We start from the raw sequence: 7,306 nt of genomic DNA on the forward strand, positions 1-7,306 counted from the left end.
TTGAAAAGAATAGGAAAAGAAGGAAGGGGGAAAAAGGGGAGAAGGGGAAAAAAGAAGGGGAAAAGGAAGAAGAACTTGGGAAAGAAGGGGAGAAGAAAGAGGAGAAAAGAAGTTTTAGGCCCGGGTGGACAATAAGAAGAGGAAAAATGGAAAAAAATTTTTAAAAAAGCCCAAAAAAAAAATGAAAAAAATTTTTTTAAAGGGAAAAATAGACCCAAATTTAGAAAAAGAAAAAGGAAAAAAAGGTTTTTAAAAGGAAAAAAAGGGGGTTTTTGAAAAAAGAGAAAAAAAAAAATTTTTTTAAAAAAAGGAAAAAGTTTGGGAAAAAGGAAAAAGAGGGGGGGAAGGGGGATGAGGAAAGAAAAAAAGAGGGGGGGAAGTTAGAGGGAGATTTATCTGTCCCCCCATGCTAATCCCCCAAAGCAAAACCCTGCCCCTACAATCAATTTTTACCGACAAGCCCCTTTTCCTTTCACAGCCCTTAACACCGGGGCGTTTCCCCCCCCCCCCCCCCCCCAGCCCCGAAAAGGGGGATCGGAACAAACAGGCCAGCCCAACGGGGCCATAACCGCTTTCCCCCCTTTTTCCCCTGGCCTGTGGTTTTTGGGGTTTTTTTTATGGAAAAAGTTTACGGAGATCCAAATGTTGCCCTGAAAAACGACCCCTTCCCCTATCAGTGCCCTCTTAACTACGGGAAAGGGCAATTTGGGGAATCTTGGGGGGAGAGGTCGGGACACAGAAGGGAGAGGGAACGCCCGGAAAGGGGATCAGCAACTTGGACAGAGCAAGGCGGCAGACAGCAAATGATGGGCACCCTTTTTTTTTTCCCCTTTATCAAGTTAAGTTTGCAGTCTTGTCCCTGGGTGGCACAACTAATGAAGAGGAATATTTCTTCTATTCATGGGATTTTTTCCCAAACACTTTGAAGTAATACTTGTCTTTTTTTTTTACAAACACCAAAAAATGAAAAACATTTTCTTATAAGGGTCAAGTGTTTTTCCCTTAAATTTCCCCACGCTACCTTTCCCCATCAATGAAAAAGGACTAAAAAAGGTTTCGTCAACAAGCGTAAAAAATTTTTGGGGCCTGGGATCTTTCTGAAAGACGGAGAAAAATATTTTTCAGATATCTTTATTAAAGGCATTTCATGTCTGTGAAACCGGTATATACTATTTGAGGGAAGTGTCATTAGCGGGGTGTGTACTGACTTTTGCAAGTGACAACCTATGCCCCCGGATGCTCGACCAGTTATGAGCGCGACGACTGCACTGCTGTCGTCACGATGACTGAACTGCCTCCTCACAAGAAAAACCCCTGTCCCAATATCGATTATGCAAGTTATTCTACCGACTAATGCCCTTATGCAGACTTTGCACAGCCTGCGTTGAACGACCTTTTGGGGCCCCCCTCCACTTCCCCACCCCGGGCTCCTCCTTCACAGACTCTCTACTAGAACACGGCGGATGCGGGTACACACACAGTGCCACGTTCCTCAGCACTGGGCCATACAAAAACCGGCATTCGATCCACATTCTATCACCGGATAGGCGCTGTGGTCTTAGGAGGTCTGTCGGCGTTTCTGGGGCGCGTCGATTCGGAGTTTTTTTTTTTCCCGCCGCTGGCAGTCTTCTTCGGTGGTACGTCGTCAACCACCTCAAGGACAAGGCTGTCTGAATACTTTTAATCCACATAAGTCTTCCCACTTCCCATACCCCCGCTTTTTATTTTCCCAGAAAGCGCCCTTTCCCCCTTACGTTTCTCACACTTCGCCCCCCGCCGCATCCGCTGATTCAGTAGGAGGGACGAGACGCGTCCGCCCTTTCCCCATGGCCTCCCGGCGTCCGTTGTGGCTCCAGAGGAACAATTCTCGGGCGATTAACAGCTCCTACCCTTTTAAAAAGTACGCACATTTTTCTACTACATCAGATAAACATGCACATATAAATTTATATTTTATATTTAATAATATATATATTAATTATATTATAATAATATAATACATTATATATATATATATAATATTATATATATATATAATATATTATTTATTATATTATATATATTAATATGTGCAGTTTTCTGCAGTTGTAAAAAAAGTGTGTGTGTGTGTTTGTGTGTGTTTTTGTGTTTGTGTTTGTGTTTGTGTTTGTGTGTGTGTGTGGGTGGTGTGTGTGTGTGTGTGTTCGCTATACGGGAGTGAAAACCTTTTGGGCTCTATTGTTTGTCATAGGTTTTTTTTGGGGGTTAACCATTTGGCCCTAGTTGGGCCCAAAAGCTTTCCTGTGCCATCACGAAGGGTGATTTTAAACATTTTTTCTGCGAAAGATACAAAGAGACACGATTTTTAGTTAAAATTAATCAACATTGAAAAATTCTATGACACCCAAATGGCCATTTTTGGGGGAAAGGAAAAAGGACGCCCTTTTTCTAAGGTATTAGAAAACCACTTTTATATTGCGAAACCCCCCCCCAGGGGGGGAGGGGGGTTAATACAAAAACCCGTAATCAACACAGTATTTGACATACCTCCCCGGGGTCCACTTTGTTGTTTTGGGGTTTACTTTAAAATAAAGGGCTTGAATTAAATACATACAGACCCCTCCTTGATAATGAAAGACCCGCCCACCAAATTAAGCTGCCCCCTAAAAAAAAATACAAAGGATGGGTACACGCCAGAAAAAAAAAAAGTAACATAAATCGGAGCGTTTTAAAAAGTCAGTGGGACAGGACCTCCCCAGCAATTTCTTTGTTTGCAAACAAAATAACCATTCTTAAATAAAATCAAATTGGGTTATTTGGGGAAGGGGATCCAAACAGGAAGGGGTGGCCCAATAACCCCAAATAAAGAAGGCCTAGTCGCAATGAAATAAAAAAAAAAAAAAAAAAAAATATAATATATTGCGCCGGTCCGCCTTTTTCTCTGCCCCAAAACAAGGCAGGGTAGGGAACGGGGTTAAACCCCAGGGTCGTGAAAACTGAAAACCCAAAAGGAAAACCCCAGCACCCCGTCCCAGAACACCACGAGGGGAACGCCAAGTGGGGAGGCAGGGCCAAATAAAAAACCCGAGACATCTCCTTTATTTTTCACAAGTTATTTACCGGTACACTTTTCTATAGCACAATCGGGGGGAAACCAGCATGTCACACTGCACGAACGCTTATAACAGGGCAGCACAAAGTTATATCAGGTCACAAGGGCACACACAAGTCTTCACAGGAGCAGCACCCAACTGCCTCTCCCGGCTTGTTCCTCTGCTCCTCCGCTCACAGCCAGTTGTGTCATGTTTGCCCAGGATCCTTCATGTTAACACATGCCCAGGTCATCCTTTTCATTTTAAACACATGTTTCAGACAGAGACAAAGACCCACTGGCGTAGCACTATCCCCCCCTGCTCTGACATATCTAAATCTGAAACAAACTACAGAAAATTTAAATAAAATTAGTCCTCAGGAACAAACAAAATTCTTTCAAACAAAAGTAACCGTAATTTTTAAATCAGTTCTCAGAAACAAAAAAAATCTTTCATCCAGCGGGGCTTTCTTCGCTCTCGCTGGGGTCGCTCTGGGGGAGGAGGTGGGCGGCGGTAGATTGGCAGTGGCACCCAGAGGGGTATCTTCTGCCCAAGACCTGGCTCATGGTCCCCAAATGACGTCTTTTTGCATCGCCCTCACCGTCCAAATGCTCGTCCTCATCTGGGTCAGCGTCTGCCACGTCCTCATCCCCGCTACTGGGGCTAACGTCATCTTTTTCACCATGCCCAAGGAGTAGCTTCCTGGCCCATGGTAACGCCACAGCCCGGTCAAGTGGACAACAGACGGTCGTTTTCGCCCTCTGCGAATTCGATAGGTGACATCAGAGAGGGCTGCTACCACCTTGTATGGCCCTTCCCAGGGGCTCTGTAGCTTCGGTGAGAGCCCTCGCTTCCGACGCGGGTTATGTAGCCACACTCTGTCACCTATGTTGTACCTCACTTCCCTCATGCGCCGGTCATAGGTCTCCTTCATGGCATGGCCGGCTACCTTGAGCTTGCCACGCAGTTGTCGGTGCACCTCCGCCAGGTTAGCGGAGCTCCGGTGCGCCAAGTCCTCGAGGAAGTCAGGCAACGGCCCCACACCAACCAACTCCTTGCTCCCCGACGACTCTTCTGGATGCTCCACTTCCTCACAAGTGCCCAGCTTTGCACCAGCTGGCACCTTCTGGGCCTTATCGCAGAAGTTAGCTACCAACACTGTAACTAACCCCTCCCCTGGTCCAACAAGGCTCCGCCCAAACCGCTACGCCATCAGCCAGCTGCAGGTTTTGAATGGGCTCCACGAGGCCCTCTCTCCACGCATCACTCTTGACAGTCGACTTTCAGTTTTCTAGACTCTGTCCTGGGGGCAAGGTGCAGTCGCTCAGCCGTAACTACCTCTGCACAGCCAACCTCTGGAAGCAAGGGCACCTCTTCACCGTGCACCCTCACCAGCTTTCCGCCAAGGTCGCACACGCCTTACTCTGCGTCAGGTAGTCAAGGCCCAGCAAAACAGTGCTCGTCCAGATCGGCCACATACACCGGCAGCCGCTTGCACCGTGCTGCCCACGCCAATACGAGCCTCCATGGCCCCTTGAGCTGCACACAATGCCCCCTGACACCACACAGTCTCTGTGGTGCGTCTGGAATTTCGCATAGTGGCCAACAAAATCAGGCCGCACTATGGTCTTCTCAGCCCCATGTCCACTGTCAGGCGGCATGGTTTCCCCATCTACTGAGCCCCCACCTGCATCGTGCTGGTTCGACGGCAGCTTACCCAAGTCGGGCCGGGAACCAAAGGACGGCTGGGTTTCGGCCCCCTTCTCCAGCCTGTCCGAGTTTTCCGCCTGTACCACTTCCTTAGCCTTAGGACAGCACTCGGATGGTGACAAACCTGCCACGGTCCTTTCAGCACCCGCTGGAAGGATCAGAATCCGTCCGGTTGAGAGGACGTGTTCTCCGCTCCCTCCGACACCGACTACGTCTGTGCCCTTCCTCACCGCAGCCCCAACACAAGCCTTGGAAAGTGCTCGGGCTCACCTTCCTCAATGGTACCTTCTCCACTTTAGCCTTCCGGCCCCGGAAGTCACGGCGGGGCTGAGCAGCTGGCCCTAGGCCACTGGTTGCCTTCAGGAAGGCCTCAAACTCCAAGGCCCTTGCCAGCGCCACCTGCAGGTCCTCAGGGTGTGCCTGCCCTTTATGTAGATTTGCAGGGGCTGGTCCTGCAAAGCGTCAACAAAGAAATCGCGGGCCAGGACCACGATCATCTCTTCCGCAGCCCGCAGGGTACGAACCTCCTTCCAGCGCCCACAAACCTGCGCCCGCTGGGACAGTGTCTCGCCACGCTCATGAGTCCGCTTCTTCAAGTGGGCCCGATATACCTCGGCCTGGTGGTGGTGCCCGAAACGGCGTTTCAAAGCCTCTGCCACGCTGGTGTAAGAGGCATGTTGGGATGGCGGCAGATGCCCCAACACTTCCACGCGGGGCCCCTTAGCGCTGTTACCAGCTGCAGGGCCCTTTTCTTCCTGGCTCCCGCCCGGGCAGATGCCAAACATTTCAAACTGGGCGACATATGCCTCCCAGGCCACCTTCCCGTCATACTCAGCTGGGTTACGCCTCACGAATGTCTGGAGGCCGAGGGCTGCAGGGTGGAGAACGCGTGCCGTGAACTAAAAACGCCCGGGGGGGGAGGAAGGGGGTGAGGGAGGCAACGAGGCGGGTTGACCGGGTCCGAGTTTGCCACCACCTATACCCAAGGGAGCGGTTCCGATGGGTCCCCAGCCTTCTGCAGTGACCACTGGCTCCGACACGATGCTGCGAGGCCTTCTCTGCTTGCAACGTTATACCGTGGGCGCCGCCTTTCCTCCTCACTTCCTCCCTCAGGCCCTGAACTCGCCCTTCAGAGTCTGCACCTCCCCTCAGTTATTCTTCACGCTGTTGCAGGCCTTGTTTTGGTTTTGTACTGCTGAGTTTCCATCTTCACAGATGCAAGATTGCTCTGTAGCACCTCAACAAGTTGGCAGAACTGTTCCCTGCTTTCCTTGCCTGCATCTCGACGAGATGGTGCGCCTGCTCACGTGCCCTCTGTGCTGCTCTTCTGCCCTTTGTGCCATTTTCCCCCCTCATACCGGCCAGCATGGCAGTGATCAGGTCCATCTGGCTCGGCTTCACCTCACTCGTGCCTGCCTCAGTCATAGCCTCCTCTCCTCATGGCTGCCCCCATATTGGACGACATGATAAATCGGCGCTCTCACTGATCAAATATCACAAATCCACCCCCTGACACCATTGTTATGCCGGCCGCCTCGTCTCTCGCCACCAACACAAAGGGAGGCTAGGCAGACGGCGTGTTATCCACAGGGTCGTGAACACTGAACAGCTCCAAGAGCACCCAGCACCACAGCGTCCCAGAACACCACGAGGGGAAGCGCCAAGTGGCGAGGCCCGGGCATGAAAATAAATACACGATGACAGTCTTTTCCCTTTTTTACACAAAATTATTTACCGGTACACTTTTCTATAGGCACAATACAGGGGGAAACCAGCATGTCACACTGCACGATACAGCTTATAACAGGGCAGCACAAAGTTATATCAGGTCACAAGGGCACACACGAAGTCTTCAAGGAGCAGCACCCAACTGCGTCTCCCGGCTTGTTCCTCTGCTCCTCCGCTCACAGCCAGTTGTGTCATGTTTGCCCAGGATCCTTCATGTTAACACATGTTTCGCACAAAGACAAAGAACCCCGGGCGTAGCAATATATAATATATATATATATATATTATATATATATATATATATATATATTATATAATATATGTCTTGATGTAATGCTAGGCAAATTAAGTCTCCTACTCGTTGTTTCACCCATAGAATGCTTGAACACAAGAGTAAAATCTGTAAGTCTAGCCTACCTTGTGCAGACCAAATATATATAAATAGGTAGCCCACTTCCTTTTAGCCAGTTGAGCCCAAAAATGTAACCGACTTTTTCTCAAGAGTATCCTTATCATCATCATCAAGGGGGCTAACGCCGACGGGGGCGCATGGCCGTATCCACCCTTCGCTTCCAGCCATGAGGATCCCTCAGGGCAAGTCTCCAGGGAGGCCCACAGCCCATCTCCAATTCCTCGCGACAGGTCTCGTCGAGTTGCCCAAGCCATGATCTCCTGGGTCGTCCCACAGGCCAAGAACAGAATAACAGACTCGCTAATTCCTATGCATGACCTCCTGGGTCCACCCAGGGTTGTCTCGCAAAAAGACAACCTGATGGGCAGGGTCATCCACAGGGAAA

The sequence above is a fragment of the Penaeus monodon genome, chromosome 37, assembly GCF_015228065.2.
Source record: "Penaeus monodon isolate SGIC_2016 chromosome 37, NSTDA_Pmon_1, whole genome shotgun sequence".
Classification (NCBI taxonomy): domain Eukaryota; kingdom Metazoa; phylum Arthropoda; class Malacostraca; order Decapoda; family Penaeidae; genus Penaeus; species Penaeus monodon.